At 38.4% G+C, this 12633-nt stretch overlaps 1 non-coding gene across 1 annotated transcript; it reads left to right on the top strand.

The window, feature by feature from the left end:
- The first annotated feature begins 494 nt into the window (after positions 1-494).
- On the top strand, positions 495-601 carry LOC128292010 (small nucleolar RNA R71). Its single transcript, XR_008281994.1, has one exon. It is a non-coding gene; the product is annotated as a small nucleolar RNA R71 (small nucleolar RNA).
- Positions 602-12633: the final 12032 nt, after the last annotated feature.

The following is a 12633-nucleotide window of genomic DNA, read 5'->3' on the forward strand; positions in this document are numbered from 1 at the left end:
AGCCTGGAGGTGGTCTCTGATTTCCTTGGCCTCCCCATGAGAAATTTGGGTGGTTCCTCCAACCTGCCTTGTAAGTGTTACTATATGGATTGTTTTGAGATTGAGAATTATTACCCATGTAATTTAACTGCTCGTTATACATGTTGTAGCCATAAGGTTGGTATTCCGAATTGCTTGATCCACCTCCACTTGCTTCACACTGCATTACTGGGTGAACCTATGAAGAACTAAGAAAACCATCAATTTTCTTATTCAAGATGTCTACCTGATTAGAGAGCATGGTGACCGAATCGACGTTATAAACACCAGCTATTTTTGTTGGCTTTGTCCTCATTACTTGCCACTGATAGTTATTCAGTGACATCTCCTCTATAAACTCATAAGCATCTTCAAGTGTTTTATTATTGATGGTTCTGCCAGCAGCTGCATCAACCATTTGTCGAGTCGAAGGATTCAGGCCATTATGGAATGTTTGAACCTGAAGCCAAAGCGGTAACCCATGGTGAGGGCACCTTCTCAGTAAGTCCTTCTATCTCTCCCATGCATTGTAAAGAGTTTCAAAATCCATCTGCACAAACGAGGAGATATCACAACGTAATTTACCCATTTTAGCCAGCGGAAAATATTTTAGTAAAAAATTTTCGGTCATTTGTTCCCAAGTAGTAATTGACCGTGGTAACGAGTTCAACCACTGTTTAGCTTTGTTCCTCAATGAAAAAGGGAATAATCGAAGACGAATGGCATCATCAGAAACACCATAAATTTTAAATGTATCGCATAGTTCCAAAAAGTTTGCTAAGTGAGGGTTGGGATCCTCATCCTGTAAACCATTAAACTGAACAAATTGATGTATCATTTTAATAGTGGTAGGTTTTAGTTCAAAAGTATTTGCAGCTACAGCAGGTCATACATAGTGCGTGGAGCAGGATTTTGATTAACCATAATTGCAGGAGGTAGCTGATTGTCTTAGTTTTCGGCCATCTCTTTGGTTGGGGGTTGAGTATCGTCCTCTTGCTCGTTCTCTGTGTATCTTAAGCTTCGCCTTATATCTCTTTGGTTTTTGCGAACTGTGCGATCAATTTCTTCGTCAAAGAGTAGTGGTCCTGATGTGTTTCTTCTAGTCATAAACTATAAAAACCTACCAAGGGAAAGAAAAAGTAAATTAATAAATAATAACAAAAAAATTAAATTAAACTAAATTTCAAGAAAAATAAATGGCTAAAGTAATAAAAATCAAGCGTTTCTAATATCTTAGTTCCCCGGCAACAGCGCCAAAAACTTGATCACGATTTTCATGTGACAGGTTTTAAATACTTATAATTAATCGTTCTTGAAACTAACTATTATCACGATGTAGGCAAGTGTACCTATCGAACAGTAGTATAGTTTTAGCAAGACTAGATTGTCGAACCCAAAGGAACTAAAAGCACTAGTAATGACTGTCTTTTTATTATCTAGCCTAAAAATAGGGGGTTTTGTTTTAACTGACTAATTCTCTGAACTAAGAATTCTCAGAAAGTAGAATTGGGGGATTACTTTTGGAAAATGATTGAATTAAGACAATATCTAAGGAAAAATCCACTTAACTTTACTTGTTATTCTGGCTCCGAATCGGACGATTTATTCATTTAACTTATTCTATAGAGATCCCTAAGTTATGTCATTATCCCTATTCAAGACTAATAATGTCTAATCCCTAGATTGAATAATTGAGACTTTTCTCTAATTAACACCCTAGGGTTGCATTAACTCGATCTATGGATCCCCTTATTAGGTTTCACCCTAATCCAGCAAAATCTTGTCACCTTATGTTTAGGCGCGCAATCAACTCCGCTTAATAATGACAAATGTACTCTTAGATAGGGTCTATTCCTCCTCTGAATAAGAGCTTATCTTGAATCAGTATCCTGGGATATCAAAACAAGAATTAAGAACACATAATTAAGAACAAGTTAAATATTTATCATACAATTCAGAAAATAATAACAAGATTCGTCTTAGGTTTCATTCCCCTTAGGTATTTAGGGGATTTAGTTCATAACTAAAAAGGAAAACATCTCAAAAGAATAATGAATACAAAGCATAAAGAAAACCCAAAACTCCTGAAGGGAAATTGAGGGGAGATATTCAGTCTTGATGGTGACTCAAGCTTCTGAGATGGATCAATCGGCCTTCCTTGAGTAGTTCCCTGCCTCCTTCTCTCTGTGTCCTCTTTTCTTCCTCCTTCAAAATTGGCCTTTTCTGAATTGGACTAAACTTGGGCTCGGCAGGGACACGCCCATGTGAGTCGTGCTTCGATTCTGCCAAATTGACACGGCCGTATTGATTTCGTACTTTGGTCCATTTTCTCATTTTTTGGCTCGTTTCTCATTCATTTCACTCTTCTATGCTCACCTAAGTATAGAACATGAAATTAAGGCATTAGGAGTATCTAATTCACCAATTCTAAGGAAAAATCATCTATAAAATGCGTTAAGTATGGGGTAAAAATATGTATAAATTACGGTTTATTAATCATTCAAGCCCTTACATTGGTTAATCACTGACACATATAACAAAATAACCAAAAACCTATACATGCCATTGTAACAAATTAAAAGTATCTATATACCGAAGCAAGATAATCTCATAGTGTTGAAAATACTCCCATCGTCTTCCAATCTTCACGAGTTTGCGAGCTCTGTAAAACAGGGAAAGGAAAGGGGGTAAGCATTAACATACTTAGTAAGTTCGGATGACAGGAAGGTAAACTTATCGGGTATTTTGCATACAACCATAAAAGATATTCATGCCAAACATGCATAGTATAAATTTCCTATCACATAAACTTAATCATCAAGTTAGTTTCCTCTCAAGCAATATAAAGTTTATTTTGGTGAGCTCATCAATTCACACATTTTCATTCTGGTGTCTTATTATAGTCCCATTGAATTTCTCAAAAATCTCGACGGGTATCCCATTTACCGTCAAGTCATGCTAGTGACCATTTTAAATATACACTCCCGTGAACCTCACTCTTACGGTGGGACTACCAATCCAGGTTAAATCCCTCATAACATAAATTCAAGGAATATTATTGAGATTACCATTCCAGGCTAAATCCCTTACAATGACAATTACTCCAAAACGTTCGGATCTAAAATGTCAGTCTAGGCTAATTTCAGTCTTCAATCGTATTACCCATCCGGGCTAAATCCACAATGCACATATATTTATCGGGAGGTTCGATCACTTAAGGGACACCCGTCCGAGCTGGATCCTTACTATACTGAGATCATCGAATTACCCGTCCAGGCTAAATCCCTTTCTGCAACACATGCAGGATCTCATGTCATGTAAACAAGAATTTACCTATCGAATCTCCCATTTTCATTCAACTGGGACAATTGTTATCTTTTTCATTTTACACTACCATATTTCATGGATTGTCATGCAATCAATATCTAAATTAACATACATTTAAGAATATGCATTTTCAAGTATATTTAAAGTTTATTTCGAGTTACACGAACTTACTTGGTAATTGCTTCTGTTTCGTATTTCGGTTATTCCAAAACTTTTGTTTTCCATAGCCGACCTCTTGAATTGGTTCCTTGGGGTCTATATCAATAAAAATAAATTACAAATACCTCATACTATTTATTTCAGACCTAAATTTTACCCCCGGGAAAAATGATCATTTTGCCCCCAATATTTCACATTTTTACAAATTAGTCCCTAGGCTAGTATAATGGAACGCATGGAATTCCTTAGTTACCCATGCCTAGCTGAATGTATCTTAAGCTCATACCAGCCCATAATTTCTTCTATTTCACATTTCTACCACATATTTTATACCTTTTTACAAAATGGTCCTTCAGGCTATTTCCATGAAAACCTGACTAGTAAAAGTTTTTTACCATTCTTTAAACTCTCATATTCCTCCATAAATCATCAAAACACAAGCTTCTCAAGCATGGGTAAATTTCCAAATGTGAACACTGGCTTGAGATATGGGTAGAAATGGATAGAGCATGTTATGAGGATCTCAAAATTACAAAAAACATTAAAAACGGGGCTAGGGAGCACTTACTATTGAGCATGAAATGTTGAAAACCCTAGCTTATGGAGCTCTAGGATTTTCGGGAGCTTTGAGGAAGAAGATGGCTGATTTTGGCTTTCTTTTTCCCTTTTTATTAAGTTTATTACCAAATGACTAAAATGCCCCTCCTTACAAAACTTCCAAATTTTTCTATACATGCCCATTTTTTTCCAAAAACTTAAAAATTTGGAAATTGCTATTTAAGACCTTCTAATTTATAATTCAAAGCAATTTATGCAGATTGCTTCTAGAACCCAAGTTTTGCAATTTATTGAATTTGGTCCCTAATTTCCAATTGGACACCTTATACTTAGAATTTCTTCATGAAACTTTAACACATGCTTATTTTCATATCCTAGAACTCATAATAATCACAAAAAAAAAATATTTTAACGTCAGATTTTTTGTCCCAAAACCACTATTCTGACTAGGCCCTATTTTAGGATGTTATAATTCTCCCACTTTAGGGACTTTCGTCCTTGAAAGTCTTACCAGTAAACAAGTTTGGATATTGACTTCTCATGGTTTCTTCAGGTTCCCATGTAGCCTCTTCTACTCCATGTCTATGCCATAAAACTTTCACCAAGGCTATATTCTTGTTCCTCAACTTTTGATTTCCCGAGCCAAAATCTTAACCGGTTCTTCACCATAAGTCATATCCGGTCTAACTTCAATTTCCGTTGGTGAAATCACATGAGAGCGGTCTGATCTATATCTATGCAACATGGACACATGGAATACATCGTGAATCTTTTCCAATTCAGATGGAAACACTAACCAATAGGCTAATGGTCCAACTCTTTCGGTAATCTCTAAACCTTTTTCCATGGAGATAATTTCAAGAACATTTTATCTCCAACTTGAAATTTGACCTCCTTCCTTTTCAAATCAACATATGACTTTTGTCTATCCGACGCCGCTTTCAAACAGTCACGTATCACTTTAACCTTTTCTTCAGTTTCCCTAACTAAATCAACTATGTGAATCTGACTTTCCTTGAGCTCTGTCCAATACAGTGGAGTCCGACACTTCCGACCATACAATGCCTCATAAGGTGCCATCTTTACACTCTTCTGGAAACTGTTGTTGTAGGCGAATTCCACTGATGGTAAATATTTTTTCCCAGCTGCCTTGAAATTCAAGGACACAACACCTTAACATGTCTTCGAAAGTTTGAATCGTCTGCTCGAACTGACCATCAATCTGTGGGTGGAATGTCGTACTAAAACTCAAATTTGTACCTAAGGCTTCTTGCAATTTTTTTCCCAAAATCTCAAAGAAAATCTTGGATCCCTATCTAAAATGATCAACAACGGTACCCCATGTAGTCTCACAATCTCGGATATGTACAAGTCGGCCAATCTATCAAGAGAGAAATCTGCCCGTATAGGAATAAAATGAGCCAACTTTGTTAGTCTATCAACTATAACCCAAAGACATCTTTCTTTTTAGGTGTTAACGGCAATCCTGTCACAAAATCCATAGTAATCCTGTCCCATTTCCATTTGCGAACCATCATGGGCTGTAATAAACCTGAAGGCACTTGATGTTTAGCCTTGACTCGTTGACATATCAAGCATTTTGACACAAATTCAGAGATATCTCTTTTCATACCATTCCACCAGTACATTTTCTTCAAATCATTATACATCTTGGTACTTCCCGGATGAATAAACAATTGGTTATCATGTGCCTCTTGAAAAAATTTTCAAACCAGTTCATCATCTTTGGGTACACAGACCCTATTTCGAAACATCAAACAACCATTAGGATCAACCCAGAAATCTGATTCAACACCTATCTCACTTTGTGCTCTCTTGGCCTACAAGTCACTATCATTGATTTGAACTGCGCAAACTTCTTGGAGAAATGTCAGTCTTGCTCTTAACTCAGCCAAAACCAAACCATCATCAGATAATGCCAAATGCGTGTTCATCGCCCTCAATGCAAATAAGGACTTTCTACTTAAGGCATCGGCGGCTACGTTCGCCTTTCCCGAGTGGTAATCAATTATTAGCTCATAATCTTTATCCAATTCTAACCATCTTCGTTGTCTCAGATTTAATTCCTTTTGAGTTAGTAAATACTTCAAACTCTTGTGATCTGTGAATATACAGCAAGTTTCAACATACAAATGGTGTCTCCAAATGTTCAAGGCAAATACAATAGTAGCTAGCTCCAAGTCCTGTGTTGGATAATTTTTCTCGTGCAGCTTTAGTTGCCTCGAATCATATGCTATTACTTTGCCCTCTTGTATAAGCACGCAACCCAGTCCATTTAAGGAAGCGTCACTATAGACCACTAATTCTTTTCCCGGTTCAGGTTGCACTAAAACTGGAGCTTCGGTCAGTAATGTCTTCAATTTCTCAGAACTCTGGTGCCACTTCTCTGACCACTCAAACTTAACATCTTTTTAAAGCAATCTCGCCAAAGGAGTCGCAATCATTGAAAACCCTTTTACGAAGCGTCGATAGTAATCGACTAAGCTCAAAAAGCTTTTAACATCAGGTTACGTTCTTCGGTGGCTTCCACTCAACAATAGCAGATATCTTATTTGGATCAACCCAGATGCCATCACTTGACACAATGCGACCAATGAATCTAACCTTTCGGAGCCAAAACTCACTCTTGTTAAATTTAGGATAGAAGTATTTGTCCCGTAAGATCTGTAAAACTGTTCTCAGATGTTCCACATGCTCAGAATCATCCTTGGAATAAATCAAGATGTCATCAATAAATACAACATCAAATTTTTCTAAGCATGGCCGAAATTGTAACACCCCGAACCCGAGACCATCGCCGGTGTCGGACACAAGGGGTTAACAAGCCAAATCCACATGTTTCGCCCATCAATTTGACATTTCCAGTCAGGCTGGAAAACTGCGTCACTGACGTCTTAAAAATCATATCTCGAGTTTCAAAACTCAGAAACTGTTTTCGTAAATTTTCCCTGAATTTAGACTCATATATCCATCCATGGATTTATTTCTAGAATTTTTGGTCGGGCCAATTGGTACAGTTTATTAGTTAAAGTCACCCATGTTACAGAGATCGACTGCTCTGACCTTTGCGCGTTACAACTTGAATATCTCTCTGTACAGGGCTTTAATACTGGTGCCGTTTGTTTCTAATAAAACTAGACTCAAAATGGAATCTGTACATATAAGGCATGACTCCTGATTATTTCTGGATAATTTATAGTAAATTTGTAAAGTTGCGACAGGGGACCTAGAAACTGTTCTGGCCCTGTCTCACAATAGCATTAATATCTCTTAACATGTAACTCCTATGACCGTTTCGTTTCTTCCATATGAAAGTAGACTCATCAAGGTTCATTTACATAACTTATTCACTATTTAATACCATTCCTACAAATTTTGGTGATTTTTCAAAACCACTCCACTGCTGCTGCCAGCATCTGTTTTCAAGGTAGGTCTTATCTATTTGTAGTCTCCATGATCCAACTAGTCTTGCCATACATAGGTTCACCTATGACCATTTTAGCCATTCAATGGCTGATCATGTGACCAACACTCCCATTTCCAATCCATAATTACATCATGAAACCATATATATATATATATACAAATCACAAATGGTCCAAGTTCGTACTTGACTTCTACGAGCCATTTTAGCATGGCCGTACACATATACATCACAACACAATTGAACCGACAAGGGTAGTCCTATACATGCCATTTCAAAGTTCAACCAAAATTATACCAAAATGGAGGCTTTGATAGTGTAGATGACTTCGACTTTAATGATCCCGAATCCGATTGCTATCGAGCAAAATCTATAAAACAGAGAGCCAAAGCAGCGGGGTAAGCATTTTTATGCTTAGTAAGTCTCAAGGAATAAAATCAGCTTTAATTAAAGCAATACATTCACATAGCCAAATGCATCATTTCATTAATACACATTCACATAATCATTCTTACTTCACACTTCATCATTATATACTTTCACAAGGTATCAACCACTTCAATAGTTGATATTCGTTAGTCGATTGAGCGAATGTTGCTCAAACATGTCGACTTTTCCAATGCACATATAAACATACCTTATTCTTTGGGCTTTTCGAGCGTACTAATTGAATTTATTACAGCAACCAACACTCACCTCCAGCCCAAGCTTCTTCGGAATACAACCGGATATAACCACGTGCACGAATGCCTTGGTCTTAGCTTTGGATAGAACGACTTGCACGAATGCCTTGGTCTTAGCCCGATGTAGCCGCTAGCACAATTGCCTTGGTCTTAACCCGGATATAATTTCCAGCATAAATGTCTTGGGACTTAGCCGGATATCATTCAATTGCTCATGCACACATACATCAATAATCATTAGACATTCATGTTTCATTTTCGTTACTAAGGCTCAAACACAAAGGTAATCACTAGCATAATCGCCTTCGGGACTTAGCCCGGTATCATTCAAATACTCATACACACATAAATCGATAATCATTACACATCCATATTTCATTTCACATAATTCAAGTAGGGTCACTTCTTGAGGACTTACCTCGGATGTTGTCGAACGGCTTTTACGGCTATTCGATCACTTTTTCCTTCCCTTGTCCAATTGTGGCCCTCTAAGCTCTTGAGCTAATTCAAACAAATTTAATTTATTAAAACCTCATTATGCTAGCTTATGGCGAATATGACAAGGAGTTTAAATGGTCATATGGCCACCCTTTAGCTTGAATACACAATGGTCATGCACATTTTATACTACATCAAGCAATTCAATACAATTCATTCAAGCATCAAGGAAAAGCTAAGGCCATCAATAGGCTACCTAAGGCCGAATATACATGTCCAATTTGAGGCCAATTATCCACTTAATACCACACAAAAAAACAGCATGCATTTTACTAGTTAATGTTTTACATATTGTGGCTCAATACTTATAATATAGCATCAAGCACTCATATGGCCGATTATACTTGCAATTTCACAAACATTCTTCAACATTTTCTTCTTTAAACAAGCATATTCATCACTTACTTCATAACCAAAACATCATGTGCAAACATATATATACATATATGTGCATGGCCGAATTTCAAGGTGCCCATAGCCATCCAAAACACAAATTTTAACTATCATGCAAGAAGCATGAACCATGCTCATGAATGCATCATGGCCGAATACATCACAATCATGCCCTTTCAACTTCAATCATGGTTAAACAAAAAGAAAACTCAAAGTCTTACTCAAGATGGCTACAAAGAAATTTCAAGAGTAGACAATCCATCTTTGCATGCATCACCATCAAGCTTCACACTTAGCATGCAATGGCTTTATCACCATATTCACTTGGGCGAATTTCATTCCCATGACATAACAAAGATTTGAACCATGGGCTAACAAGAACATCAATCTAGCAACCAAAAACATGCATGAATCTCATGGCACAACCTCAAACATACCTTACTCTTGATGCAAGTATAGCCAACCTCTTCCTAATCCTCTTCCAAACCAAGTATGAAGCAAAACTCCTTCCTTATCCTTAGTATTTTCGCCAAAAGGAGAGTGAAAATAGATGAACAAAAAAAATTTTTCTTTGTTTTGTTTCTCTCATGTACGCCACAAGGGGGGAAAGCATCCACACTCATTTTTTTTTCATTTCTTTACCCATGCTCTTATTTTATTATTTCTAACATCCACCACTAGCAAAACATGTTTAAGACATGTTTTCTTTTGCCCATCTTCATCACCATGGCGCCACTTCCTTCTCTTTGGGTAAACCGACATGCAAAACCATTCTTTTGCATGCATATACTATTAGACCATTGAAGATTGGCCTATCACCTTTCAACAATGTTTCATATAAGTCCATCTTAATAAATTCACATAGAAATGATCAAATTAATGCATGCAACTTTCACACATGCATTTGCTAACATCATAAACATAGAATATAACTTTTAATTACTTATAAGACTCGGTTTAATGGTCCCGACACCACTTCCGACTAGGGTCAAATTAGGGATGTCACAACTCTCCCCACTTAAGAAATTTTCGTCCCGAAAATCTTACCGTAAATAGGTTTGGATATCGCTCTTTCATAGAGTTCTCGGTCTCCCAAGTAGCTTCTTCTATCCCGTGCTTGAGCCATATATCGTCACTAGCGGAACCCGCTTGTTTTGCAACTCTTTCACTTCCCGTGATAGGATACGAATCGGTTCTTCCTCATAACTCATATTAGCTTGAATTTCAATTTCGATGGACTAATCACGTGTGATGGATCGGATCTATAGCGTCAAGCATCGAAACATGAAAGACATCGTGAACCTTTTCGAGTTTAGGGGCAAAATCAAACGATATGCCACTTTGGACCGACTCGCCGGATATCTCATATGGCCCAATGAACCTCGGGCTCAACTTGCCCTTACGGTAGAATCGAGTATCTTTTTCCAAGGCGATACCTTGAGAAACACTTTATCACCCACGATACTCGATATCCTTACGCTTCAGATCCGCGTCGACTTCGACGATCGGAGGCTATCTTCGAGACTTTCACGGATTACTTTCACTTTCTGCTCAGATCTCTAATCAAATCCACCCGAAAATCTTGCTTTCACCGAGCTCGGTCCAAAACAATGGTGTACGGCATTTACGACCGTACAAAGCCTCGTAGGGTGCCATCTTAATACTTGATTGAAAGTTTTGTTGTGTTTAATTCAATCAACGGCAAATACCGCTCCCATGAACCACTAAACTCGAGGACGCAACATCTCAACATATCCTCAAGTATCCGAATTATCCGCTCGGATTGACCATCGGTTTGGGGTGAAAGGCGGTGCTGAAATGCAACTTGGTACCCAAAGCTTCTTGCAACTTCTTTCAAAATCGCGAGGTAAATCTCGGATCTCTATCCGACACGATGGAAATAGGCACCCGTGTAATCTCACAACTGAGAACGTACAATTCGGCTAATTTGTCCATTGAAAAATCCGTGCGTCGGGGACAAAGTGAGCCGACTTAGTCAATCTATCTACCACGACCCAAACCGCATCCTTCTTACTCACGACAATGGCGGTCCGGATACAAAGTCCATTGTGACTCGATCCCATTTCCACTCGGGTATCGTGATTGGTCAAGTAATCTCAAGGCACTTGATGTTCCGCTTTCACTTGTTGACATATTAAACATCTCAAACAAAGTCGAGATGTCTCGTTTCATACCATGCCACCAAAACCGACGTTTCAAATCATTGTACATCTTCGTACTCCCGGGTGGATTGCCATTCGGCTACAATGGGCTTCATTCAGAATTATCGAAATGAGTTCAAATTCTTTGGAACACACAGACGACTTTTGAACCTCAAACAATCGTCATCATCGATTTGAAACTCCGATTCCTTGTTCGAACACACTCAGCCGCTTTTGCGCCCAACTCGTCGTCGACTTTACGAGCTTCTCGAATTTGATGTATCAATAATGGTTTGGCTTTCAATTCAGCTACTAACACACCGCTTGGATCGAATGCACAAGTGCACATTCATCGCTCGAAGCGAATAATGATTTACGACTCAAGGCATCCGCAACCACATTCGCCTTTCCCGTGATAGTCAATGACCAGCTCATAATCCTTTAACACTCGAGCCAACGTCTTTGTCGCAGATTTAAGTCTCTTTGGGTCATCAAATATTTGAGACTTTTGTGATCCGCGTACATGGCACCTCTCACCAAATAAGTAATGTCGCCAAATCTTTAAGGCGAATACGATGGCGGCCAATTCGAGATCATGGGTCGGATAATTTTTCTCATGTGGCTTTAATTGCCTCGACGCGCAGGCCACAACTCGACCTTCTTGCATCAATACACAACCTAACCCAAGCGGGAGGCGTCACTATAGATGACAAACTCTTTGCGGATTCGGGTTGCACTAGAATTGGGGCTTTAGTCAAATAAGTTTTCATTGATCGAAACTTTTCGACATTTCTCCGTCCATTCGAACTTAACATCCTTTTGGAGTAGCCCATCATCGGCGTGGCTATCGTTGAGAAACCTTTACAAATCGTCGGTAATAACCTAAGAAGCCCCAAAAAGCTCGAACCTCGATAATATTTCTGAGGCTTCCAATTAAGTATGGCTGAAATTTTATTCGAATTAACTCGAATACCGTCTGCAGATACCACATGACCGAAGAAGCTAACCTCTCTTAACCGAACTCACACTTGCTGAACTTAGCATATAATTGCTTATCCCGTAAAATTTGCAGCACTAACCTCGGTGTTCAAAGATGTTCGGTCTCATTCCTTGAATAGACCAAGATGTCATCAATGAACACGACTACGAATCGATCCAAATATGGTCTGAAGATCCGATTCATTAAATCCATAAATACCGCAGGGGTATTAGTAAGCCCAAACGGCATTACTAGGAACTCATAGTGACCATATCTCATTCTGAAGGCGGTCTTGGGTACGTCCGAATCTCGGATTCGCAATTGATAATAGCCCGATCTCAAATCTATTTTCGAGAACACTGAGGCTCCCTTCAGTTGATCGAACAAGTCATCGATACGTGGTAACGGATA

This window comes from Gossypium arboreum, chromosome 4 (genome assembly GCF_025698485.1).
Source record: "Gossypium arboreum isolate Shixiya-1 chromosome 4, ASM2569848v2, whole genome shotgun sequence".
NCBI lineage: Eukaryota > Viridiplantae > Streptophyta > Magnoliopsida > Malvales > Malvaceae > Gossypium > Gossypium arboreum.